The sequence below is a fragment of the Chinchilla lanigera genome, unplaced genomic scaffold (assembly GCF_000276665.1).
Source record: "Chinchilla lanigera isolate Chin_1 unplaced genomic scaffold, ChiLan1.0 scaffold00029, whole genome shotgun sequence".
Taxonomy (NCBI): domain Eukaryota; kingdom Metazoa; phylum Chordata; class Mammalia; order Rodentia; family Chinchillidae; genus Chinchilla; species Chinchilla lanigera.
The window spans coordinates 1,677,459-1,704,166 of NW_004955430.1; the positions used below are offsets into that span (position 1 = coordinate 1,677,459).

At 46.8% G+C, this 26,708-nt stretch overlaps 1 long non-coding RNA gene across 1 annotated transcript in view; it reads right to left on the bottom strand.

Annotated features, from left to right (window-relative positions):
• Positions 1 to 24,365: 24,365 nt before the first annotated feature.
• Positions 24,366 to 26,708, bottom strand: part of LOC102007578 — a 4,377-nt gene continuing 2,034 nt past the window's right edge. Inside the window, exon 2 of the long non-coding RNA XR_001234556.1 lies at positions 24,366 to 24,632. This is a non-coding gene — a long non-coding RNA (uncharacterized LOC102007578). The remainder of the gene's footprint in view (positions 24,633 to 26,708) is intronic.

Consider the following 26,708-nt stretch of genomic DNA (forward strand, 5'->3'; position numbering starts at 1 on the left):
GGCCCCGCCCCCGCCCCTGGCCCACTCACGTGCGTCCGCGCGCCAGGGCGTCCTCCGCTGGTTCTCCCGCTCGGTTCATAGGCGTGCGTGGGCGCCCACGCGACGTCAAGGTGGGGAGGACAGCGGCCACCAGGACTCAAGAAGCAGCGAGGGGACAGAATGAAAAGAGCAGAGTGCTGAGAGGGACTGATCAGAAGACCTGGCTGGAGAACCAGGCGAGGGGCCCTGCCTTGCACGCCGTGGCCGGGAGGACCTGGGCGCCCGCCCTGCTGGGGCGATCGCCCTACAAAGAGGGCTGGAGGGACAGCGCCCGGGGCCCCCGTCGAGCCTGCTGGGCAGCAGAGAAAGGCAGCCCGATGGAGATACGGGCAGAGGCCCTGATGCCTGAGAAGGTCGCCCTGGTGAGGCTGGCGGGTGCTACCCATGCTTCCAGAAAGGGACCGCAGCTGCGAGGATGAGGAATCAGCCATGCCTCCGAGCTCGCTTGTTTTGTCCCAAAGGCCATTCGCTTCCAGCTGGCCAGACCGCTGTCCCCTTCCGGGAGGGACCAGCTGTATGACATCGGGGTTGCCATTGCCCCTTCTCCACCGGAGAAGCTAGCCTTAGACGCTCACCTGGGTTTGGGTTCGCATGTATATTTGTCAGTATATGAGCATCACAGCTATACTGATACTTGATTTTCTCCAAAACCTCAGATTGATAGATTATGTTAGGTACGTGCCGACCTAACTGAGTACTGCATTGACGTAGTCACAAATACTGGTGACGCTACAAGGAAATGTATGTGAAAATAATCAGTATATAAAGTAGTATACATGGTGGTTGGGGATATAGCCCAGTGGCATAAGCGCCTGCCTGGCACGCGCAAGTTCCTGAGTTCCATCCCCAGTACTGACAAAACAAAAGCAAAAAAAGTAGTATACATGGTATAATCTTAATTTGGAGGAGTGCGGCTTTTCGGGTTTTGTTTTCCTTCCATGCTGGGGATTGAACCCAGGGCCTCAAGCATACTAAACATTTGTTCCGTCACTGAGCTACATCTCAGACTCCTAGTTTTATTTTTATTTTACATTTAAGGAACTGGGAATGGAACCCGGGGGCCTTTGCATTGAGCTACACCCCTAGCCCTCTTTAAATTTTGAGACAGGGTCTTCTAAGTCAAGTTACCCAGGCTGGACTCCCAATTTATAATCCTCCTGCCTCAGCCTTAAAGTACTGGGATTACAGGCATGTGTGTCACCATGGCAAGCTCCCAGTTTTGTTTTTAAAAACATAAATATACATAGACAAAAATTTTGAGGGAAAAATCATCAAACCCTTGATCATAATGTTGTAGGTAACGGGATGGGAATATTAGTGATGTATTACTTTTTTTTTTTTTCCCTTTTTGAGACAGGGTCTCACTATGCAGTTCAGGCTGGCCTTGACCTCACTTTGTAGCCCCGGCTGGTCTCGAACTCGCAGCAATCCTCCTGCCTCAGCCTCTCGAGTGCTGAGATTACAGGCGTGCGCCACCATGCCTGGCCGTATTACTCCTTAATGTTGGTCTTGATTTTATTTTCTAGAATGTATAGATGTTAAATTTAAAATAAAAATACAGTGAGTTTTTGGAGATTGTGTGTGTGTGTGTGTGTGTGTGTGTGTGTGTGGTCCAAGGAGTGAACCCTGAACCTCTCAAACTAAATACATTCTCTACTACTGAGCTGTCCTGTTTTGAGACAGTCTTGCTGTGTAGTTCAGGCTTGCCTCGAATTCACTATGCAGCCCAGGCTAGCCTCAAACTCTGCAATCCTCCTGCTTCAGCCTCCTGAGTGCTGGGATTATGTGGCCTCACCATGCCTGGCGCCTGGTCTGAAAAGTTTTACACATATTTTTAACAAGAGGACAACACAGAAATTACTTAAGACTTTGATTTCCAGCATTTGATGCCACTGAAAATCCAGAATTGCCTCTGTTGTTCTTGAAAGAGTTGTTTTCCCCCTCTAATGCTTCTATTTCCCCAAATAAAGACTGACAGGGATTAACCTCGTTGGTGATTATATCTGAGTGATTCCTTTCTATCTGAAGTTTTTATAGATATTGTGTTGGTTTGGGAGTTACTTTTGTAAGGGGAACAATATAATACAGGACACACATTTTATATGATTATTTATAATAATCACCTGAAGAATGATATACAAAAGAGTGCAGGAAATCTGCCCACACGCTACGACCAAGGAATCCAGCTGAGGGCCTGGATCCCACGGAAATATCCTGCGTGAGTCCAGCTGAAGACCTAGAGCCCATAACAATGCCTCCCACAAATCCAACTGGAGGCCCAGATAGCACAACAACGTCTCATGCAGGCCTGTTTCATGGATCTGTACTGCGAAGGCCCAAAGGTCAGTGGTGGAATCTAGGAAGTCTGTGCCAGCAGGATGAAGGATCTGCACTGGAGCTAGGAAGCAATGCTCAGAAGAACCAGAGCTCCCCCAAAAGGTACCACAGCCGTCCTCAGCAACAGTGAGGTCCCGAGCTCCTCCGATGATCAAGATGGCCGAATTCCCATCAGGGAAGCCAACACAACAAGCTTCTCTAGGAGACTGGCAGTGCACCACTTCCCCTCTGGAGCCAGGAAGCAATGCTCAGAGCGAGGACCAGAGCTCCCCCAAAGTGCAACAAAGCCATTCTCAGTGCCAGCGAGATCCCAAGCTCCTTGCAGGATGAAAACAGCCAAGTTCATCAGGAAAGCCAACATGACGAGCTCCTCCAAAACAACCAACACCTCCTTACAGCTTCTACAAGCTCCAACAGTCTTTCTCCTTCAGCTCCCGCCAGCCTCACTTCTTGTCCAGTTCTGCCTCTTATGCTGCTGGCAACAGTCCCCAGGTGGGCCTCCCACACCCAGCACCACGCTTACTCAGTTCAGCTGGAGGTTATAAGTTGACCACCAGTTATCAATCCACTACAGGTATCTATATTTGCAAATTTGTGATTTACTGATAGTTATTGAAATGCAGTTGGTTTTTGTATAAGTCTTTACCAAACTTAATGAAGTCTTTTTCAGTTCTAACAAGTCTATAGGTTCTCTGGAATTTTCCATGTAAATAATCATTGGTCTGCAGGTAAGGACACTTTATCTCCTGTAGAGTCTTTGCTGTATTTCATTTTCCTGGCTTTTTTGATGCCAAATTCCCTACACAGTGTTCAATAGCACCCAGTGATAACATTTCTGTCTTGTTCTTTATTGCCTCAAAAGCATCGCCATTAAATATGGTGTTTGCTATAGACTTTGATAGATAAACCTTTATCAGAGTAAGGATGCGTTATGCTGCTTTACTGTGAATGGTAATGAACTGGGAAAATCTCAAATATGAGATTTTCTCTCTGATATAATTACAATCACAGATTTTATTAAACCTACATGCATCTTTGATGAGATATTATTTTTTCAATACACTGCTGGATTCCACTTGCTAATATCTTATTTAGGATGTTTGCATCCACATTTAGAAATGAGATATTCCTACTATTTTCCTACCTTATTCTCTCCTGGTGTGGTTTTTCTATCAGAGTTGCCTGAACCTCATAAAACAAATTAAGAATGATATATCTCTTCACTACAGCAGCTGCTTTAAGAGTGGGGTTTTCTGTAGTTTGAATGTTCTATAGGATTCCCCTCCCAAGCATCTAGACCTCTTGGTTGGGGGTTTCAGCCTGGAAACCATTTACCCTGGAAGGTATCTTACTACATAGAGCTCAGGGTTGCCAGTCTATGGGGTTTGCAGCCCCAGTCCCTGGGCCTCTCTTTTCTAGGCAGCCTCCAATTATCCAAGTTCCTGTGGTGAAAGATGGCACGGCTTCCTGGCAGGGGCTGTTACTATGGCAGCTGTACATGTCATAGGAAAAAAAGCACCTCTGAAGGTTCTGGGATGGCAAAGGACAAAGCCACAGTTGGACAAAAACGATTGGTGGGAACGAAACCCGGAGGTCTGAGTCCCTACCCCTTCACTGCAGGTCGGTGGACCTTGGCTGCCCACCGTCAGGAAACGTGCCTCTGCGGTGGGATTGGACTTACCTGCCCTGCCCTGCCCTGTCCTCTCCCCCAAAGATGGCTGAGCAATGCTGCCCCTGTCCAGGTGACACCTTCCTGAGCTCTGCATCCATCCATTTCCAGCTCTTTAGCTTCTCTAGACTCAGACCTTCCAGCCTCCTCTCTCTCTGCACAGCCCCCTTCCCCAGGATCAAATACACAGCCCCAGGACTCTGCAGCCTTCTCCTCTGACCAAGTGTCAGGAGGATGGGGGTGGGCACTAATGCCCTGTGCCTTCTTTTCTTCTTTAGCTGCCATCCTCCCCACGGAGGCCCCGTCCCACAATATTATACCTGGTTTCCATCTAAATGGGTCTTGCTAGGCGCACTAGGACCCTTCTTGATGCTAAACCTGAAAGAACCTCCTGGGCCTTCCGCATCTCGGACTGCTCTGCAGGGAAGCAGCTGCTCACACCTCTTAGGACAGCCTTTTGCCTGGGGTCCCAGGATGTCCCCTCCTTCCTCTGTTGCTCTTCCTCTCAGACCCTTGGAGATGCTCCTTTTGCTCTTCCCACCCTTTATGCCCAGTGTCTGTCCTACACCATCCTCTCCCCTCTGTCTACAGCTCCCTGCGGACTGGCTCGGCCACTTACGTGGATCCATTACTGTTCTAAGCCAAAGGTTCCCAGACCCACACCTCCGGCTCAGCCCTCTCCTGAGCTCCAGAGCTGCAGGTCCTGCACGGTATACAGCCTGGCGCCATGCTGAGTGCTTTTGCTCTCCACATCAGCTGTCTCGGGCCTCAGAACAACAACACGCGTTTATTACCCCAGCTTCTGGGCATCAGGAACTTAGAAGGAGCTCGGGGTGTCTCATCAACCTGCCATGGAGCTCTTACCAGGGCTGCAGTTATTAGCAGGCTTGGGGGTTAGCGCCTAAGATCACCCACATGGCTTAGCCCAAGATATTAGTTCCTTGTCCCATGAGCCTCTCCTGAAAAGTGCCAGCTGACACTGACCTAAAAGAGAGCAAGGCAGAAGCCACCATGTCTTTTATAACTCAGCCTCCGAAGTCACATGCCCTTTTTATTTCTGTCTCGCAGGGCAGCACTGTGTGAGGCTGTGAGCGGCAGGAGGTGGATGCTGGAGGCCGCTACCCCACCATCGCCACAGCTCTGAGGGCAGTCTCTTCACCGTCCCATGGTACAGAGGGGAAAACCAGACAAGGACAGACAGTCAGTGATGAAGGCCTCAGGGCTAGGCGTGGGAAGGAGATTTGAACACTGTTCAGCCAGGCTCCTGCACGTGCTCCTCCCCCGTCCACCCCATCGCTCCGTGGTCCAACACCAGCCTCCTCACCCTCCACATATGCAAACCATAACTCTCGTCCAGCACCCAGAGCCCAGCGAACGGTGCCGCCATCCTCCCATCTGCCCAAACCAAAAGCTTTGAGTCACACGTGCTCCTCCCTCCCCCTCACCTTCCAGTGCCAGGGAACCCAGCCCTGCCAAGTCTCCCCTCGGTGCAGGCTGGATCCATTTCTCCCTCTCCCTCTTCCCCGCTCCAGCGTCGTGCTACGCCAAGCCCCCAGTCTGTCCACCCTGGACATCTGCAGTAGCCCCCTCACCGGCCTCCCTTGTGCTCTCTGCCTCCACACCGCCCATCTGTCCCTGTCTCCGCGTGAGTCACCTCCGGGAACACAAAGCTGGTCATGTCGCCCTGCCTGCTTCACACTCCCGCAGTGGCCTCGTCCTTCGGGATCCAGTCCAGCCCCTGCGGCACGGGCTCCTCCTGGCCCTCGCGTCCGGCCTCCCGCCCTCTCTCCGGGTCCGACCTCTCCGGCCACATCTGTTTTGGGACCTATTGCCCGTTCCCCTCAGGGCCTTCCATTCTGCTGTCCCTGTGCCCAGAACACTCTTCTCCCAGCTGCTGGACACATGTCCCCTTTTCCTTCCCACAGCACCCTCCTCGGGGAGGGCTTGCTGACCTCCCAAAGAGGCTGAGGTCCCCCAGCTTTAACGTGCACAGGAGCTCCCGGCCTCCTTGCTTTTCAGGGGGACTGTGAACTCCCTAAAGGCAGAGGCAGGCTCTGCGGGGCTCCCAACAGCACCCTGGAGTAAGGACAGACTCACACAGTGGCGCATTCCCAACAGCGCACGGCAGTTCAGTGCATCTGGCCTGGCCTCTCCTCCCCTTGTACTGAACGCCGCAGCTGAGCAGTGTTCAGCTCCGTGTTTGAATCATGGGTCCCTGTGCCTCCAGGTCTTTGGCACGCTGCTCCCTCTGCAGGCGTGCCCTTCCCTCTAAAACTCCTGCTCGTTCACCAGCAACTTGGGTGGCCGGTTTTAGTAAATGAAGACAGGATGCTCAGTTAAATTTGGAGTTGGGCTAAACAATGAATAATGTTTTACTATAGGTATATCCCAAACATTGCATTAAGTACAAGCATCTTAGTCAGGCATAGTGGCACGCTCTTGTAATCCCAGCACTGTGGGAGGCTGAGGCAGGAGGATTCCAAATTGGAGCCCAGCCCAGGCAACTTAGCAATTTAGTCTTAAAAAAATTTTTTTTAGTTTAAAGAGCTAGGGGTATAGCTCAGTGTGAGAGCTCTGGTTCAATCTCCAGTATCACAAAAGAGAGAGAGAGAGAGAGAGAGGAAGGAAAGAAGGAAGGGAGGAAGGAAGGGAGGAAGGGAGGAAGAAAGGAAGGAAAGAAGGAAAGAAGGAAGGAAGGGAGGGAGGAAGGAAGGGAGGAAGGGAAGAAGGGAGGAAGGACAGGAGTATCTTGCATTTTACCTGGAACCCTCTCAGGAACAGCTCCCTTCTTCTGAGTCTCCAGCTTGGAGATGCACCCAGTGCGAGGGTGGCCAAGATGAAGAGGGAGGAGAGATGGATCCTGGTGTCCACCCCCACCCTGCTAGCTCTACTTATCCCTCTCCCGGGGCTCCCAAACCACCCCTGCCTTGTCCCCCTGAGCACGAACCCTCCCTCCGTTTTGAAATTGCCCGTGGCCAGCTAGAGCGAGATGTGGTGGTGAGGGCTGCATATACTCAATCTTTGTTCAGGACAACCTTGGCAGACAGAGGATGGTCAGATTTTCAGAGCAGAGAAATCAAGGAGCAGTAAAGAAAGAGCAGTAAACAAGCCGGTGGGGAGGTGGGGAAGCGCTGGCAAAGGGAATGCTGCCGGAAAGCAGAAAGCAGGATGAGTGTCTGTGGTGACTGCTTGTGATGCCCCCTGTTCTCCCAGCTTTGCCTCTGCCAGTTGGAAACCCACCCTGAGCCTTCTAATTCTGCTCCCCAACCCCAATCCCGGGAGCGGGGTTAGGGTTACTGTGGAGCAGGGTTGCCAAAAGAAAGCCTGGTCTTTGGGGGCTTTTCCAAAACAGCCACTTGAGGACCAGAATGAGAAGCCCTCTGGGGTTCAAGGTAGGAGTGTGTGCCCGGGCCAGAAAGGAGGGAGGGTGGGAGGGTGTCCCAGGTTGGAGGCACCCCCAAAGGAGAGGGAGGCTCAGCTGTTGTGGGAGCCAAGTGGGCCCCATGGGGGCTGAACCTATATTCAGTCCACCTGTGGCCACTCACATTACCTCCCACAGCCCCTCCTGAGCCAGGGGTGGCCCCAGGGACCCCGGAGGAGGGGGCCCTAAAGCAGCCAGTTGCATGGCTGATCCAGCCCCTGCCTGTGCTGAGCTCCTTCCAACCACCCCCATGGGGGCTCCCGGCTAGCCAGGAGACAAGCGGGGAACGCTCTGCCCCCTCCACTGTCACCATGGTGGTGGGCTCTGTCTCTTTTTGTCTCTGTCGCTGCCTTGTCTTTCTCTCTGTCCCTCTATTAACACCCCTGTGGTCCTTTGTCTCTGGTTTCACCACCTGAGGCTTTCTAGGGACACATAAATGGCCTCCCCTTGCTTTTTATTCCCTCATTGCCCCAACTCAGAAATCACTTCTAAGCAGCCCCTTCCCCCCGCTGCCCCTCGGGCAGAAGTGACCCTTGCAGCCAGCAGTTTCCAACACCTCCTCTCTTCCAGCCATGGAAATGCTTAAATACGTTTGACGAGAATATTCTTCTCTTTTATAAGGTTCCTAATTACCTGCTGTTTATGACCTCCTCTTTCATTAGCTTCCAGAATTCCGCCGGGAGCTATGGAGCCAGGACGAGGAATCTGGTTCTCACCACCGTTGAGAGAAAGGCCTTGGATGTCATGGTCCTTTTCACCATTATGACTGTAATTACAGAGGCCGCATCTCACACTGGCCCAGAACTCAGAAGCTCTGGCTTTTGTCTCTGGTTCCCCGAATGTCTCCACACGTCACCCGTGAAAAGTTTACTGGCCCTGAGAGTCCTTTTGGGTCACCCAGGATAAAGCTGTCCTGCTGTAGCATCACCAGCTGGCCTGAAAAGGTCCGTGAGAACTCCAGACTCTGAGTTCTCAGCCTCCCTTGAGAGCTCAGCGCCCCTCCCACGCGCGCCAGTAACACATTTCCGGCCCTGGCTGGCCCTCCTTCTCCGTCCTAATCAGAAGCACTCCCCCGAATGTGTTTGCTAGTTTAGCACAAGCACAGCCCTGCTCCTGCCTGTTCTGCCCTGGCCGTCCCGGCCTGCGGCTCTCCAGGGCCCAAGGCCTCCCTTCCCACACCTCCTGCTGTCTAGATGAGTACCCTTCCCTCAGCCCAGTGAGGGGCCCACACACCGGCCCCACCTCCAATGCACTGCTCCGTCAGGAGCTCTGTATGACTCTGTCTGAAACATGGCCGTGTTACGATGGAATTTAGGACATGCCACCCCTCAATATAGCGCCTTGGGATGCTGAATATTTTAAACGGAAAGAATTTGCGAGATGGCAGGTGGAAGGAGGACCCTCTGGCCTCCACCTGAAGCAAGTCGTAAGTTCTTCGTGTGAGAAGTTGCCCTCTTCCTACCCAGAGAAGAGGCCATCTTCACCTCCAAAGATGGAGGGGTGCTGGAAGGAATAGGAAGCAACCAGCCTTGGTTGCTTTGCTGTCCTTAGCTCAGGCCTTACCACGACTACCCACATTTCATCAAATCTCGTATAAAAACACCTGATTGACTGTTTCTTTAGGTCTGTTTCATTTTTTTTTAATTTGTTTGTTTGTTGTCTTTTGGAGATAGGGTCTCAGTATGCAGCTCAGGCTGTCCTTGAGCTCACTTTGTAGCCCAGGCTGGCCTGAAACTTGCTACGATCCTCCTGCCTCAGCCTTAGGTCTGTTTTCTTACGAAGGCTCCCACATCATATAAACAAATGTTCATATGAAATCAATGTGCATGTTTTTCTTCTTGTTAGTTTGTCTTTTGCTGCAGAAGGGCAGAAGGGAAGGGATCTTTCTTCTTTACAGTCACCTTGGAGAGCTTCTGTGTTTCACACAAAGTGCAACTGATAACATTTACGAAGCTGCCACAGTATGGGACCTTGAATGTTCCAGGGGCTCCTGGAATGAAAGGTTTGATGACAAGGCAAGAAGGCTATTTTAAACCTACTAAAATGTCCCTTGGGCTTCTTGATGACAATGGGGGTTCCATACCCCAAGGGCTAACAGTGGAGCCATTGAAATCTCAGCAAAAAACAAGAGCTCCGTGTAGTGAAGTTACTATAGTAACTGTGTGAAAAGCCATGTGTGGGGACTCGGAATCATCTCACACATGTCATTTACTTCCTGTTCCTGACGTCAGGTCCAAGATGACTGAGTGGGACCCAGCTTGCTCTCGAGCTGTGTCAGTTAGCACCAGAGGACTGGGCCCATTCAGAACTCTTTCAGCCTCAGTCTCCTCAGCTGTCAAATGGAATAAAACAACTCCTTTTCAGGGTTGTTGTGACAGTGAAATGAGATGCTAAAGTGTGGAAAAATCCAATAATGCAGCGCCTGGCATGAAGTCGGCACACAATAAATTGGTAGCTCTTATTATAATAACTAATTGCTGTGCTGCTGATTTGAAAAGATAAATATAGAATTGAAACTCTGGCAGGCAGCAGGAGAACTGGGCTGAGAGAGAGGAGACTTTTTGAGATTGATTGTTCCAACAAAGCCTCTTAAAGCTTCCATTTATTTTGATTGCACACTGACTATTGTCCGTGTTGATAATTGCTGTGAATAATTAGGCTTCCACTGGTGTTCTTGTGGCACACGTATGACTAGCTAATATATCTTTTTATAACCCTTTCTGTAGCAAAGCCACACAAAACCTAAATTCCTAACACTGTAAAACTAAGTTGGCAGAGTGATGTAATGATAGAAACTAATAAACAGGAAAGAGACAACTTTAAGTATCATTAAATAAGTAATAAGTGGAGGGAAGTGGTGTCCTCATATTGGCTGAATTGTTTTTAGTAAATGTTGTTCCTACAATATAACATCGTATAAAAATATCCACAAAGCATAAGCAAACAGCTGGATGGACTTTCACAAAGTGAACATGCCCAACACACCCATCGAGAAACATAACATCACCAGTATTCCAGAAGCCCCTTCCTGCCCCTTCCTGGCTAATTTCCCCTTCCCTTTCTGCCCCTTCTCTCTTCCTCCTCCTTTCTCTTTGACACACAATTTACAAGCTATGAAACATACCCCTTGTAAGTATACATGCTATAGTTTAGCTCTAGAAAGGCCAGATGTCAAAGACTCGGTCCTCAACTTGCTGATTTTGTGAAGTGGTGGAAACTTTAAGAGGTGGGGTGTAGTGGGAGGGTTTTACCGGGTGCTTCCTCAAAGAGGGAACCCCTTCCTCCTCCTCCCTTTTGCATCCTGGCCATAAAGTGAACAGTTTTGTTCCAACACACACTTCCACCATAATATGCTACCAGAGGCCCAAAACCAATGGGACGAATCAATCACAGACTCCAAACTAGCAGCTCAACCCCAGGATCCACAGATGCTATTATTGAGATCTAAAGCAGATCTAAAAATTAATCAAGGTGAGGAAATATATTATTACTAATAACACAGAGAGGACATAGATAACAACAATAAAAAGGCAAAAGATTGCATGCAAATGACTGAAGCTAGTACAATTGTAAACTTAGATCCAGAAAGCAAAATAATTTTTGGAAGCCCAGACATTCTCTTCATAGCCATTAATACATAGCCTTTAAAATATATAACAATCAGAATTCTAAGTCCACTGAGGTAGTTTATTGACTATTTCAACGCTTTTTTATTGAGTGCCTTCTACGTTACCCAGATGCTAGGTACATGTTCATTACAGATTATGTTCCAATTTTCTTATGTATTTCCATTATAAATATTTCTTAAAGGAATTTGGTGATTTAAATTAAGCAAGAAAATGTCTCTGGAGCCTTAGGAGAATGATGGGGGTTCTGGGTGTTTCTTGTCCAACCCAGGCAACAGTGGGGATGCAGGAATACAGAGGGCAGAACCCTGGCCTTCAGGGACTTAGAGATGAAGTTAGTGAGAAGATATAAATAAGATGAGCAGTAACTGCGAAGCATGAAAGAAAGGTCCCCAGGCACGCGGTGGCGCGCACGACAGCATGGGTGTATACTTTCCTGCAGCAGCTGCCGCACTGGCTTGGGGCTCACGACAGGATCCAGAACTCAGGGAGGTGAGAGATCTCAGGTCTGGATGATGAGTGATTTGGCTCAAGGGAGGATAGAATTTTGATAGGCAGAGAAGAAAAAGGGTTGGGGTTGGTTCTAGCAAAATCCAAAGCAAAACAGAAGAAAGTGTATTCTAGGGTTGGTGGTTGACCTACTCACTGGTACAGAGCTGAAAACGGTGAAGAGGTGGCAACAGGACTAGGAGGACAGATTCCAGTGTTGACCACTCACAAACAGCTATGAAGGGGACACCATAAAGAACAAGAGACGTGGGCTGGGGATGTGGTGCTCGCTGAGCATGTGCCTGGGTTCAGTCCTCAGGCCTATGGGAGTGCAGGGTGGGGCTGGGGGCCATTGTTTGAAGGAGTGGGAGGGGCAGAGCATAGATAAAAGGACGGGTGGCTGGAGGCTGGCTGGGTGGATGATGATTGATGGCTGGCTGGCTGGTTGGCTTGTGGAAAGCAGGAAGGGAGGCTGCATTACGTAACCCACATCTATCTTGGTAGTATAAGGCCAAGAATTAAAATTCAATATACTACATGTTGCCTTGACATCTGGTAAAATTGGCCTAACCGCAAGATCTGCCTCTACCCTGGTCCTTTGCATGAGGCCCCTTGCCAGTCAGCCTGTCTTCGCCCAGGGAGCAGGCACAGTTTCTGCTTACCCTGAGTGGCAGAGAAGCCCATAGGCGACGGAAGACCACGCTGTTATTCCAACCTGCTCCCTCCTGTGAGAACTAAGGGGCACCTCACCCCCTTTGATACCGCAAAGCCTGCCTCCCAAAGACCCTGGATATTTGCTCTGCTCCCAAGCACAACCACCGTGGGCATATGGCCGCCCCCTCCCCTGGGCACATGTAACTAATAAACGCCTATCAGCCCCATCTGTCCAGAGTCAGAGGTTGTGTGTTTGGTCATCCCATACCCTAGGGAACAGGGCGAAGAGGAGGCAGTGAAAACAACCCTCCGTTTTTCTTTGCTAATATATCCTGGATTTTGTTCAAGGAAACATCCTCCCCAACAAGACTTAGGAAAAGGTCACCTCATCCCTGGCTCAGAAATAAATTCTAATTGCTTTAATTCCATCTTACTGATTCCATTAGATTCTAGCATGTGACCCAGTTCTGCTCATTAAAATGTGAGGACAGATCTGATGGGAACTTTCCAGGAAAGACTTCCTGGCTCCTACTAAGGGGACGCAAAAATAAAAGGCAGTCGGCCCCCTTACCCAGGCTTTCACTTTCTGCAGTCTCAGTTACCTACGGTCAGCCATGGCTGAAAATATTCAGTGGAAAATTCCAGAAGCAAGCAACTCATGAATTTTTAATTGCAGGCATTCGGAATAGTGTTATAAAATCATGTGCTACCCTCCTCTGACCTGCCCGGATCATGAATGGTCCTTTGTGCAGAGTGTATGCTACCCACCTGCTAGTGAAGTCGTGGCCATCTTGGTTATCCCAGTGACTTTGTGGTACTATGGTGTGGTGTGTCCAGGTAACCCGTAGTCTACTATAACGGCCCCAAAGAACACATTAGCAATTCTGATATGCCAAAAAGTGCTTCCTGTAAGTGAAAAGCTAAAAGTGCTCAATTTAAGAGAAAAACATCATATACCGAGGTGCTAATATCTCACCTCAGTAAGACATTTTGAGAGGGCCCACACTGACATAACTTTTATTACAAGCTACTGTTCTAATTCTTTTATTATTAGTTAATCTCTTAGTTATCTAATTCACAAGTCAGACTTTTCACAGGTAGTATATATAGGACAACCATAGTCTATTCAGGCTTTAGCACTATTGATACTTCCACAAATCCCCTTGGGGTTTTGAACATGTTCCTCGCAGATATCACAGCGGGGGCCCTCCTGGGCGCTGCTGTGTCCGGTAGTGGTGTTTTCTCCTGCTGCTCTGATGAACCTGTAAGCTACTCGCAGAGGAAGCTGAAAAAGAGGCAGGAAAGTCTGAGTCTGGACTGCCATCCCTGAGCCACTGGATCAACCGTCACCCCTTCAGATAATGTATTTTCTTACTGTGTGAGCCATTCTGAGTCAGCATTTTCTCTTCCTCACAACTGAAAACAGTATCCGCTTTAAACTGTACTGGTTAACATGAATTCCCAATTTCACCCAAAGGGATGGCATCCTGTGCTTAAGGAGTTTACAGGAGAACCTTAAGATGGAAGTTTAAATTGATAAAATAACCTGATGAGGTTGACTTCATTAACAGAGATCGGGTGTAGACAGTGAGTACCTACTGACATTTCTGCCTTCCCTAAATAGATTCTATTATTGCTCCTATTTTATGAGCAAACAGAGGTTCAGAGAGCTACGTGACCAGTCCATGTTACACAGACAGCAAATATCCGGGATTTAAAACCAAGGTCTGAATGTCTGTCTGTCTGTTTTGCCCAAACCTGGCAGGGGCTCCTTCCCAGAGCAAATTAAACTGGGAACTGTCTGGCAGGCCAGAATGAACCAAAAGTTGGAGTCTCAGTAGGTTAACATTTTTTCAAAAAGCAGAACTAGGGGCTGGGGATTTAGCTCAGCGGCACAGTGCCTGCCTGGCAAGCACAAGGTCGTGAGTTCGATTCCTGGTACGGGGGGATGGGAGGACCAAAGAAAAAAAGAAGCAGAACTAGAAGGACTTTCTCTCTCTTTTTTTTTTTTTTTTTTAGAGAATACAGTGCCTCCAGCATCTTTCTTTTTCTGCCACATTTGATTCACATACAGAAGTGAAAATGCAAAATCACTGTGCATGCATAATCAATCCGTCAATAAGTATTTATTGAGCTTGCAGCTCAGGCCTGACAGCTAGGGTAACTGCTGGGTGCTGTGTTTCACAGTCCCACTGAGAGCTAGGTAGGACTAGAGTATAAAATCTAAGCCAGGATTAAAATAAGGATAAAAATATAATTTTAAAAGACCCTAGCAGGTTTATTTTTTTGTTTCTTTTTTTTGGTTTTGGTTTTTCTCCGGTACTGGGAACCGAACTCACGACCTTGCGCTTGCCAGGCAGGTGCTTTGCCGCTGAGCTAAATCCCCAGCCCCGACCCTAGCAAGTTTATAGCAGCAGGATTTTTGAAGTAGCTGAGATACAGTGAGTTTATAACTCGGGTTTTGGACTCTAGAACCAGGAAGCCAGGGAGTCAAGATCCAGTTCTTGGCACTTGCTGTGTGACCTTGAACAAAGTTTCTTCTATCACCGAGCCTTAGTTTTCTGATCTGTAAAATGAAAATAATATTAGTACTTCATCCAAAAGTTCCAGGTCAATCACTGGGCGTGGTGGCGCACACCTATAATCCCAGCACTCAGGAGGCTGAGGCAGGAGGATCATTGTGAGTTCGAGGCCAGCCTGGGCTATAAAGTGAGCTCAAGGTCAGCCTGAACTGCATAGCGAGACTCTCAAAAAAAAGACAAAAATTTAAAAAATTTAAAAAACCAAAAGTGCCAGGTCCAATTTGAACTCAATAGAGAATGTTATTTCTTATCATTTTAAAACTCCTTTTGAAAAACATGTCTACAAATCCCACCTAGAAACACAGAACCATCATAAGAAGGAGAGCTGGCCTGGATACTGCTGGACGGTATTAATCCTCAGCATTGGTTCCTGCTGTTTTCTTCTCTCCTTTCCTTCCAGTCAATAAGGGAACAGACTGGGAACATGACCCAGAGTGTGGAAACTTGTGGAAGGAGGTCCAAGCCCTGGGCCACCTCAGACAGGGCTGGAATGGCAGGAAAGCCATGGCGGAACCTGGCTCTAGATAAGAAAATTTCAGGACCGGGATATAGCTCAGCGACACAAGCACCTGCCTGGCAAGCGCAAGGTCCTGAGTTCGATTCCTGGTACTAGAAAAGAAATCTAGATAAGAAAGTTTCGTCTCTTGTCCACCTGAATTGTAGACTGCGCTTCAGACCAGCTCCAGCAGGTATGATGACTCTGAGTGGCTACGCAGTCCCCAGGAGACACAGGTGGACACAAGTCCCGCAGATTTCAGTGAGGAGCAGGGATTAAACTAAACCTGCAGGAAAGGCCAGGGTGAGAGCGCCCCGGCAGCAAATGGCCAAGGCCGTGATGTGAGCTTGAGCACACACAGGGAAGCAAATGACGAAGCAAATGACGGAGCAAAGGAACAAATAAACCCACTGGGCCGCTGCTTGAAGCTGCTCAGACTACACTCTTACAAAATCCAGAGATCTGGGTTTGCAGCTAGGGTTTGACAATTAAAACTGTTAGCTGTACACCTTCCTGCTCTGAAGTGGTAAAGGCAGAAGGCCCGTGGATGTGTGGAACTGACGCCACAGCCTTCTGTGCAAACATCTGACTCACTCTGCCCCTCCAGGGAGGCAAGGAGCCGGCTCTGGTTTCACCATTAACCCCCAAACACCGCTGTGAATGTCAGCTCTTTCTCAGACGCAAAAGAACAAAGCAAATCTCTTTAAATTGGTGCTGACTGTCTAAACCCACGTTTCCGAAGGTCCAGGCCGCAGAGGAGGGTCGGCGCTCCCAGGGTGCCTGCCGGGGGGTGAGCGGCTCTCAACTGAACCAGAACCCCGACTCTAGCATTTTCATCACCTTAACGTTTGCTTTTGGACAGCCTGGGGAAATGGCTCTGTGAGATGACAGAACATTAACCTTTGTTATTGCAAAGTCCGGGCTGTCTTCAAGCCCCAACCAAAACCCACGGCCTCCTTATCTCCAGTCTAGCCCCAGGGTTACTGGAAAGGTTAACACGGTGGAGGAGCTCGGACCGCAGTCAAATCTCCGGGAATCTCAGAGCTTCCAGAGACCCTAGCTACCATCTCCGTCCCTTCCAGCAACGTGCATGTGTTTTTGTTTTTGTTTTTGTTTTCTTTGAGGTAGAGTTTTGCTAAGTTCCTAAGTTTCTCCGGGTTGGGCTCAAACTTGTGATCTTTGTATCTCAGCCTCGCAGAGTGCGCCGCCATACCTGGCTCACAGGGGTATGTTTTGCATCAAACTCAGACTAAACAGAGGTTGTTGGGGAACTGTGTCAGATTGCCGAGGGGCAGATGAACAGTGACTGCAGTCCCTGTTACCTGACAAGTTGTTCATTCACTGCAGTAAGCGTCTGTCGGTTACTGTTTGGAGGTGGTCGTGGTTATCCGGGTGCTGGTGGGGAGCAATGCCCAGCTTCCCCCGTGGCCATCCAGGAGGCTCCGAATTCCCCCTCTCCACCTCCCGCAAGCAGTGGTATGATCGGAACTCACCTGCAGGGCATTCGCAACAAGCCCTATAGTAATTCTAGGGGAGGCCAGGGTATGACACCCCCAAGTATCCCCCAAATAAGGACACTGAAGCTGCAGGCAGCTGACAAGAAAGCAGATGCAGGAAAGCTCTCTGCCCTCACTCTGCTTGCCCGAAAGCAGGAAACAGACTTTCAGAGACAAAAGGTGTGCCGTTCGCTTTTCTCCCCATGTAAGATGACGGTAGACCCTCAGATGTCGAGGGAGGACTCTCTGTGGACAGGCTTTACTAACCTGCCTTTACCTGTCACTGCTTTACCTGCCCACAACCTACCACCCCTAAGACTCCAAGTCCCTCGTCTTTTCACTTTTGAAAAATGTACTGTTCTTTCTTGAAAATGTTAAATCAGCTGAACTCAAGGCCACCTCGAGAACTACTCACTCCCTAAATATCTCCTGTGGATATATATCTTAATAAACCTTTATTTTTCTCTTGTTGACCTGTATTTTGTTAGAAGAGTCTGTTCCAAGTAAGAACTTATAAGAATGGAGGAAAATTATTTTTCCTTTTCTACACGCTCAGATCTGCCCATGGCTGCCATATTGGTTCTGCTCCCCAAAACAGACACTCCTGACCATCACTCTGTACCCTAACGATCAGCACCTGCTTACCGGTTCACACATAACCAATCTGTGGAATGAACAGTTGGCTTTGAAATCAGACGTCTTCTCCATAGTTTTACATCCATTCAGCTGCCTTATTTTTTGCTTTATTTGGGGGGTGGGGGCGGGAATCTACCCAGGGCCTTCCAATGCTAGGCAAGTGGTCTACCACTGAACAATATCCCCAGGCTTTTTTGGCATTTTCAAGAATTTAAAAATTAATTTCCTTTAAGGGTTTTTCCTCCGCTAAATTTTACATTTCTGATTAAGTATTTATGAAATGTGTTGACTTTTATAAACAGTGAAATTGTCCTTTATTGCTGTGGGAAGTCTTTTGATAATAGATCAACAGTCAAACACTCAGTGAGGGACTTTTTGTAAGTTTATAAACACAGTCTTTCTTCAGAGTTTTATGCAAGAGACTCTTAAGCAAGAAATGCTAGGTTTTAAGCACAAAATGAGCGCATTTCATAAGTAACTGATTTGATGTTAGAGGAAAGACGAAACTAGCACAGCTCCTAACAATCTTATATTTAATGTCTGACTACAATGAGGAATATACTAGATCAGGGTTGGGGACGTAGTGCAGTGGTAGAGCACTTGCCTAGCACAGGCAAGGCCCTGGGTTTAATCTCCAGCACCACAAAAAGAAAAAATACATATATAATAGTAAACAAAATGTGTAGCACTGGCTTCTGTATATCCCATTCAAGTCCATAAACAAGTACTGAGTTTGACCATAATAACAAAAACATTTCTCAAAAGCTAGCCACATGCCCAAGACTGGGCCAAGCAATGTACATACACTTTTTCTTTGTGGCACTTTAAGGCCGCATCTTTGTTCACTATCGTACCCTCAGCTGGCCATAGACGCTCTAAAACTATCTGTAGAGTGACTGAAAGGCCCTGTCAGGTGATACTGTTGGTTTGCTACCTATGCTCTCAAATATGCAAGTGAGGAAATGCAGGTTCAGCAACTGGACAGGACAGCATGACCCCAGGGTCCAGATTCCTAACATGGGTGAGTGTGGCCTCACCCCTGTACTCTAACAAGTAAAGCCCAGTGCTGAGGGTGGGGTGTGTAGGTACAGGAGCCCTCAGTAGGATGGTTCTGGAATGGCTCTCTAAGGTCCCTAAGTGGTTTTATTATTCAAAATATAGGAGCAGAACATTCCAGAACAGGCACGAGCTTCACAGGCAGCCCGGGGCCAGAGTACAAGTCTGGGGCGGAGATAAAAGGCACAGCCAAGTGGCCTATGTGACATGTTGTTCACTGCAGCTTCCAACAAAAGGTCAGACTCAGCCAGGCGTGGCGGCATACGCCTGTAATCTGGGAGGCTGAGGCAGGAAGACAGCCAGTCTGAGCCCAGCCTAAGCAACTTAGTGACTTAGCAAGACCCTGTCTCAAAATAAAAATTAAAAAAAAAAAACTTTAGAAAAGGTTAGCTTGACAGAAGAATCATTCTGATAAACTCAGAAGCTAAATACGGAGCCTTGTGGGCCAGCAAAGAGATTCATCTTGACCTGCCTTTTTCTCCTCATCTAATGCGTATTAAATTTCTCTAGAAAATAAAAGTGTCTCAGATCCTCATGTGCCTTTGGCTTAGTGCCACTGTGTTAACAGTAGTCGGTAACATTTTGTATAAAAAGAAAACTGTGGTTGGAAATGTAAAAGGGCACAGCATTCTGGAAAATTGGCAGTTTCTCAAAAAACGAAGCATACACTTATCCTAGAACCTAACAAGCGTACTCTTGGGCATGGATCCCAGGAAAAAGGAAAACTTCTGTTCACATGAAAACCTGCACGGCTGTTCACAGCAGCTTCATTCGCAACAGCCCCACACTGGAAACAAGCCGAAGGTTCAACGACGCTCAGGTGAAGGATCAGAGAAACGGTGCTTCATCCACACCGTGGAATACGTACAACTCAACAGTCAAAAAGGAGCAACTGCTGCCACAGGTAACAACTTGCACGAATGCTGAGGGTACTGTGGTAAGTGGTGAAAACTCATCTCACACTGTAGGGTTCCTTTTACATAATATCTCAGAATGACACAGTTATAGAAATGGAGAACTGATTTAGGATTGCCAGGGAAAGGGACAGTGGGAAGTGGCTTCAGTGGGGTAGCAAAGAGAGATCTTGGGATTTTTACTGTGGCGGCGACTACTCAATTCTCTTTATGATTCTCTTTATGTACTTTTTTTTTTTTTTTTTTGGTACCAAAAATTGAACTCACAGCCTCATGCTTGCCAGGCAGGCACTATGCCGCTGAGCTGTATCCCTGGCCCTTGACTACACAATTCTAATCCATACATGTGATAAAATAACACAGAACACTCCATGTACATTGTACCAGCCTCAGTTTCCTGGTACTGTAGTTATGTGAGCTGTAAGAGTTGGGGGAACCGGGTGAAGGGAAGAAAGTACCTCTTCTATCGTGTCTGCAACCTTCTGGGAATAATTATTTCAAAATAGAAAGTTTTTTAAAAATAAAATTGTAGTTGAAAGTACTGTCTGATCTCCCCTCACCCCAGCCAGTTACTGGGGTTTGTGTCTGGTTTCTCAAATTTCCCTTTATAACCATTCTGCAAAAATTCTTGTGAAGTCCAAAGACGGTATGCCTTTCATATGCAGGAAGCTTCCTTACTCTGTCTTCATAACTTCCATTTGATAAGTGTACCATATGCTTTTTAGTTCAGACTCCATGAATATTTAGGTTATTTCCCTTGTTATAAATATTATAAGTTATTGCCATGAATTATATAAATCATTTTGCTCACTTTTTTTTTTTTGAGGCAGGGTCTCACTCTGTAGTGCAGGTGGAACTTGAACTCACTTATGCGGCTCAGGCAGGCCTTGAACCAGCGGTGATCCCCCTGCCTCAGCCTCTCAAGTGCTGGGATTATAGGTGGGCACCACCACATCTGGCAATGCCCACCTTTTTTGCGACTTCGCAGTACAAATTCCTTGAAGTGGCAAAATTGATTTTAGGGGCTGGGGATTTAGCTCAGCAGCACAGCGCCTGCCTGGCAAGCAAGAGGTGGTGAGTTCAAATCCCAGTACTGGGAAAAAAAACAACCAAACAAAAAATTGATTTTAACAGCTATGGCACATTGGCAATTTATGCTATATTTTAAGGTAACAAATTTTTTAAGAGTCTCAAAATGCTGAAAAGAGATATTTATATACATAGCCTAAATGGCAAAAAAAATTTAGTCTACTCCAAGTTACTACACATATTCAACATTAATAAAACAATATTTCTACTTGGCTAAACTAAACTTTTATATATTGATATGATACAAATGTCTAAAAGGACCACACACCCAGGTGTGGTGGTACATACCTGTAATTCCAGCACTTGGGAGGCTGAGGCAGGAGGATTGCTGCAAGTTCAAGGCCAGCCTGAGCTACCAGGTGAGTTCAAGGCCAGCCTGAACTGCAGAGCAAGACCTTGTCTCAAAAAGACAATAAGAATAATAATGATGATAAAAGGACCACACTCACTATTTTAATAGTTTATTATTACACAGATCCAGAGATAATGTGATAAAATCTTGTCTTCCTAAATATAACAACTGGCCAGGCATGGTGGCATAGGCCTGTAATCCCAGCACTCGGAGGCTGACACAGGAGGATTGCCACAAGTTCAAGGTCAGACTGGGCTACATAATGAGTTCAAAGCCAGCCTGAACTACAAACTGAAACCCTGTTTCAATCAATCAATCAATCAATCAGTCAATCAACCAACCAACCAACCAACCAATCACAGGAAAAGACCAGTATGATTGATTCACAGAGATATCTTCCCAATCCAGTGATATAAAATAGGTGCTAATGTATTAAATAAAAATTAGTTTCCATCTGTACAAAAACTTTAGCTCATCAGGTAATCAGCCTCAAAATAGTTGGGACAGGTGGAGGTGTCTCTTTTGGGTCTGGAAATGAATTTTACTTACCAGCGGAAGTTCACTGACAGCGTGTGAACGGAGCCTCCTCAGTAATCTTTCCTCTTTTTCAGCCTTTCCTGCCGCAAAGCCAAAATGTGGGCCCATGTGTGTTTTGTAGACAACAACAACAACAAAAAGAATGGCTAAGGCCAGAGAACCCAAGTGTTAACACTTTTGGAAGCCACGCATGTATCTCTTGAGTCACAGGGTGGCAGCCCTCTTGCAGCTTCGGCTGCAGGGCTGCAATCAAACCGAGAGGGCGCCCTCTATGGGTCGTCCTGGGCAACTAAATACAGGTAGAGCATCCCTAATCCGAATATCCAAAATCCAAATGCTCTAAAATCCAAAACTCTTTGAGCACAGACATGATGCCACAGGTTGCAGTCACAACACAGATGCACTAAAAAGATGTATAAAATGAGCTTCAGTCTATAGACTGTACACGAAACAAAGGAATTTCTGATTTGGACTCGGGTCTCATCCCCAAGATAATCACATTTATGCAAACATTCCAAAATCTGAAAAAAAATCAAAACCTAACACACTTCTTGCACTGGGCACGGTAGTGCACAGCTGCAATCTCAGCGCTCAGGAGGCTACAGCAGAAGGACTGCCATGAGTTTGAGACCAGCCTGCACTACAGAGTGAGACCTTGTCTCAAAACAAAAAACAAAACATGAAACACTTCTTGTCCCAAGATTTAAGTGATATTCAACCTGTAATTACTCTCACTGGAGAAGGAGCACATGGGCATTCACGTCAATGGCTTTTTCTAAACAGCCATGCTTCTAAAGTTTTCAAAACCACAACTCAACATTGAGCTGTAAAGTGGTTCAGGGGTGTCTATGGCAGTCAGCCTCACGGAAGAAGTGATGTCCCTGTGGGTGAGACTGTGAGACTGTGTACAAGTCCTTGTGCCTTATATCCTGAGTCTCAGCCTGGGATGACTACTAAGCAAAAGGTAGGTGCTGTGGCTTGTGTCCCCACCGAGCCTCATGCAGTCATAGGTGGTGTTATGGTTTGTGTCTAGATGTCCCCCCAAAGCCTCATGCAGTCATGGGACAGAATTCTAGAGTTTATGATTGACTCATGGCCCAATGCTGGGATTATGGGGGTGAGTGCTACACCTGCCCTGGGGTGGGGAACCTGCACACAATGTAAGGGAGGGAAAGAGGCTTGTTCCTTTGCTCCTTCCTTTTTGCTCTTGCTGCTTTTGTTTTCTGTCACCATGAACTGTTGCCCTCTGCCATGTGCCACTCTGCCTTGGAGCCAGCCAAGGACTGAAATATCCACAAACTGTGAGCTAAATAAACCTTTCCTTCCTTAATTCTGGATGTCAGGTATTTTATTTCAGCGAGAGAAAAGTAACCAAGAGAGGAGGTATCTTTTTCAGAGGTGGATCTAGTGTGTGTGACACTGGGATTGATTCATGGTGCCACGCTAGGATCAAGGGTGATAGGATTAAGGGTGTGAGTGCTACCTGCCCTAAGTAGCCTGGATAAGACATAAGGGGCAGAAAGAGCTGCGGTCGTTCCTTGCTTTTTGCTATCTGCGGCCTGCCATGAACTATTTTGCCTCCGCAGCACCTGCCTGCCAAGCCATCCTGCCTGGGAGCTGCTTATGGACTGAAACCTCTACAAACTGTGAGCTAAATACACCTTTCTTCCTTTAACTTTGGGTATCGGGTATTTTGTCTCAATGATGAGGAAAGAAACGAAGACAGCAGGTTTCCTGAGAAGATCTGAACTGGCCCTACCACACCTCTCCTCTGTCCTGTCCTTCTCCCAGGTGGTGAAGGGGGATGTGGGTGTATGGTGGTCCCTATTCTAGGACCCTGAATCATGAGTTAATAATAAAAACTCATTAGAAAAGTGTAAAAAAGTTCAACCAACAAGGCACCAGCAATAGCAAATGGACCTGTGCATGTGCAGGTGTGTGCATACATGCAGTCACCCTCGTAAGCCGAGTGCCTCCAGAGGGACGAGTAGGAAGCCGGGGTCAGTGCTGGCCTCCTGAGAGGGGCACCCTAGAAAGGAGATGGGGGTGAGAGGGAAACTCTCTTGCCCTTCCATTAACTTTTTAAAAGACTTTCAAATGGAGAAGCTGGGAGCATAATGCAATGAATCCCCACATATGCGCCACCCAGGCTCTCCAGCTGTCACCATTTGCCACTTTTGCTTGATATTAGTTTGCCTGAATGATTTGACTTCAACTGTGCCTATCATATGGGCAACGCAGTACAGGTTGAGCATCCCCAATCTGAACTGCATGCAGATCATCTGTCTAAATGTGTGTCTCAATAGTAATAACTGCCTCTGAGAGGAGTAGTGACAGAGTGTTGAGTTAAATGAGATGTGTGTGAAACACCTGGCATGCGCCAAGCACACAGTACCTGCTCTGTAGATGCTAACACTGGGGTCCTTCTCAGACTTCTCTTCATTTGCTGTTAGATACGGTCAACACACGGCTCTTGACTCCTTCACTGCTCTGACTTTGACACAGGCAGCACAGATGAAGCAGACAGGGCTCCAAAAAGTTCAGTGACTCAGAGACCATCCAGGAGCAAAGGGTTGGTTCTTAACTGTTATGGTTTGTGTCTGGATGTCCCCCCAAAGCCTCCTGCAGTCATGGGGTGGGCTTCTACAGTTTATGATTGATCCATGGTCCAATGCTGGGATTATGAGTGTAAGTGCTACACCCGCCCTGGGGTGGGTACTTTGCATACACTGTAAGGGAGGGAAAGCAGGTTGCTCTTCGCACCTGCTCCTCCCTTTTTGCTCTTGCTGCTTTTGCTGTATTCCGCTGCCATGAACTGTTGCCCTCTGCCATGTACCACCCTGCCTTAAGAGTCAGCTGAATATGGACTGAAACCTCCACAAACTGTGAGCTAAATACACCTTTTCTTCCTTAATTCTGGGTGTCAGGTATTTTGACTCAGCAAGGAGAGAAAAGACACTAATGCAACCCTCTTTCCACTTTTTCATCCTTTGCTCAACAACTCAAAGGCTCCTGGCAGGCCCAGGGCAGGAGCGATACTACACCCTGCAGGAAAAGTGACAGGAGCTCCAGACAGCTGTTAAAGACAGGCTGGTGAGGCTGGAAGAGGCCAAAGCTGGCCACGACATTCAGCTGATTTCAAGCTGCTCCAAGAAGATTGCTTCATGCTTACAACAGGTGCTTTGTTCCACAGATGATCTTGTGCTAAGTTTGACTATTTTCTGACATCAGGAAGTGCACTGAAAATACAAAATATAATCCAGTATGTGGTAAAAACCAAGTAACCAGAGATGTAAATAGCCCTCAAAAATATCTATATCTGTACCTATGTATATCGTATACTTTATATTCAATGTAACATACAGGTGTTAGTTTTCCATTACTATAACAAATATCTGAGATAATCAACTTATAAAGATGAAAGGTTTATTTTGGCTCACAGTTTGGGAGGTTTCGGTCCATACTGGGTTGGCCATATTGTCTTTGGGCCTATGGTGAGGCCATTCAGCATGGTGGAAGTACGTGGTAGAGTGGAAGAGTTAAAGAAACAGAGAAACAGTAAAGGGGCCAGACCCTCCTAACCCCCTTCAAGGGCACATCCCTAGTGACTAAACACCTCCTACTAGGTCTCACCTCTTAAAGCTTTCCCCTTCCAAGCCAGGCATGTTGCTGTGCGCCTATGAATCCTGGGACTCTGAGAGGCTGAGGCAAGAGGATCACAAGTTCCAGCCCAGCCTGGACAAGTTAGTGACTTACCAAGACTTTGTCACAAAATAAAAAAGAAAACACTTCCCAAATCATTTTATGAGGCCAATATTACTCTGATACCAAAATACCAAAGTCAGACAAAATAACACAAGAAAACTATAGACCGATTATTGTTCATGATCATAAAATATATCAACAAAATATTAGCAAATCAAATCCGGCAAGATGCGTGCATGTCTGTGTATCTCAGCATGACCACTTAGGGCTTATAAGAATTTAACATATACCAACTCCCCATAAGGAATGTAATAATTATGTACTGCAAACATGTATTAATAAAAAAAATGAAAACTTGGAAATAAAACCCCATGCACTCTAACACTGTAATCCACCATGTTTTTTTTTTTTTTTTTTGTGTGTGTGTGTGTGTTTTTGAGACAGGGTCTGGCTATGCAGTTTAGGCTGCCCTTGAGCTCACTTTGTAGCCTAACCTGGCCTTGAACTTGCAACACTTCTCCTGCCTCAGCCTCCCAAGTGCTGGGATTACAGGCATGCGCCACTATTCCCGGCTTGTAATCCACTATGCTAACAGACTAAAGAAGACATGATTAAATAACATGGTGCAGGAAAATTACTTGACAAAATTCAACGGCCATTCATGAGAAAAGGACTCAGTACACCAGGATCAGAAGGGAACATCATTAGCCTGAATGGGGGCATTCAGTAAACAAACAAACAAAACCCTAAAACAAACATCACAATGGTGAAAAGCTGAATGTTTTCTCTCTGAGATGGGAAACAAGGAAAAGGACATCCATTCTCCTCATTCCTGTTCAATACTGTACTAGCAGGCTGGCAATAAGGCAAGAAAAGCAAGCAAAAGACGTACATATTACAAAGGAAGAAATTAAACAGTCCCTTCCACAGACAAACTAATTATACATGCAGACAATTCCAAACAATCTAGCAGTGTAGCAAGGTTGCAGGACTTACTGTCAACACGTGAAAATCAACTATTCTTATACTGGCAACAGATGACTGGAAATGGAAAATTTTTTTACATAGCATTTGTAATAGTTTAAAACACAGAAACAAGCACAACCTACTAAAAGTTTGCAGGGCCTGTGGGCCTGCAAATTATAAAACAGTGATGAAGGAAATCTGAGAAGGCCTAACAGTAAGTGAAAGGACCTGCTGGGTGCATGGACTAGAAAATTCAGGATAACATTCTCTTGTAACTATTTTCCTCCTATGTTCTGTAGATTTAACACCATTCCAGCAGAAATTCTGTCAACATTTTTAAAAATTTAATTGTTTATTGGTACAATTTAGGTTATGTAATGATTACACTCATTGGGCAATTTACACCTGCACATATTTATTTTATTTTATTTTATTTTATTATTTTGTCTTTTTTTTTAAAGAGTAAAAGGATAACATAATAATAGGGGGGGCTTACCAAATTACAGACAAAGTGGTAGGAAATTATAATTGGTTATTGTTTTACATATTGTTATCTACAAGATAGTTTCTCAGGAAAACAAATAGACAAATAATAGTGAGTTACAGACAAAAGAGGTAGGAGATTATCAATAGTTGCTGTACTA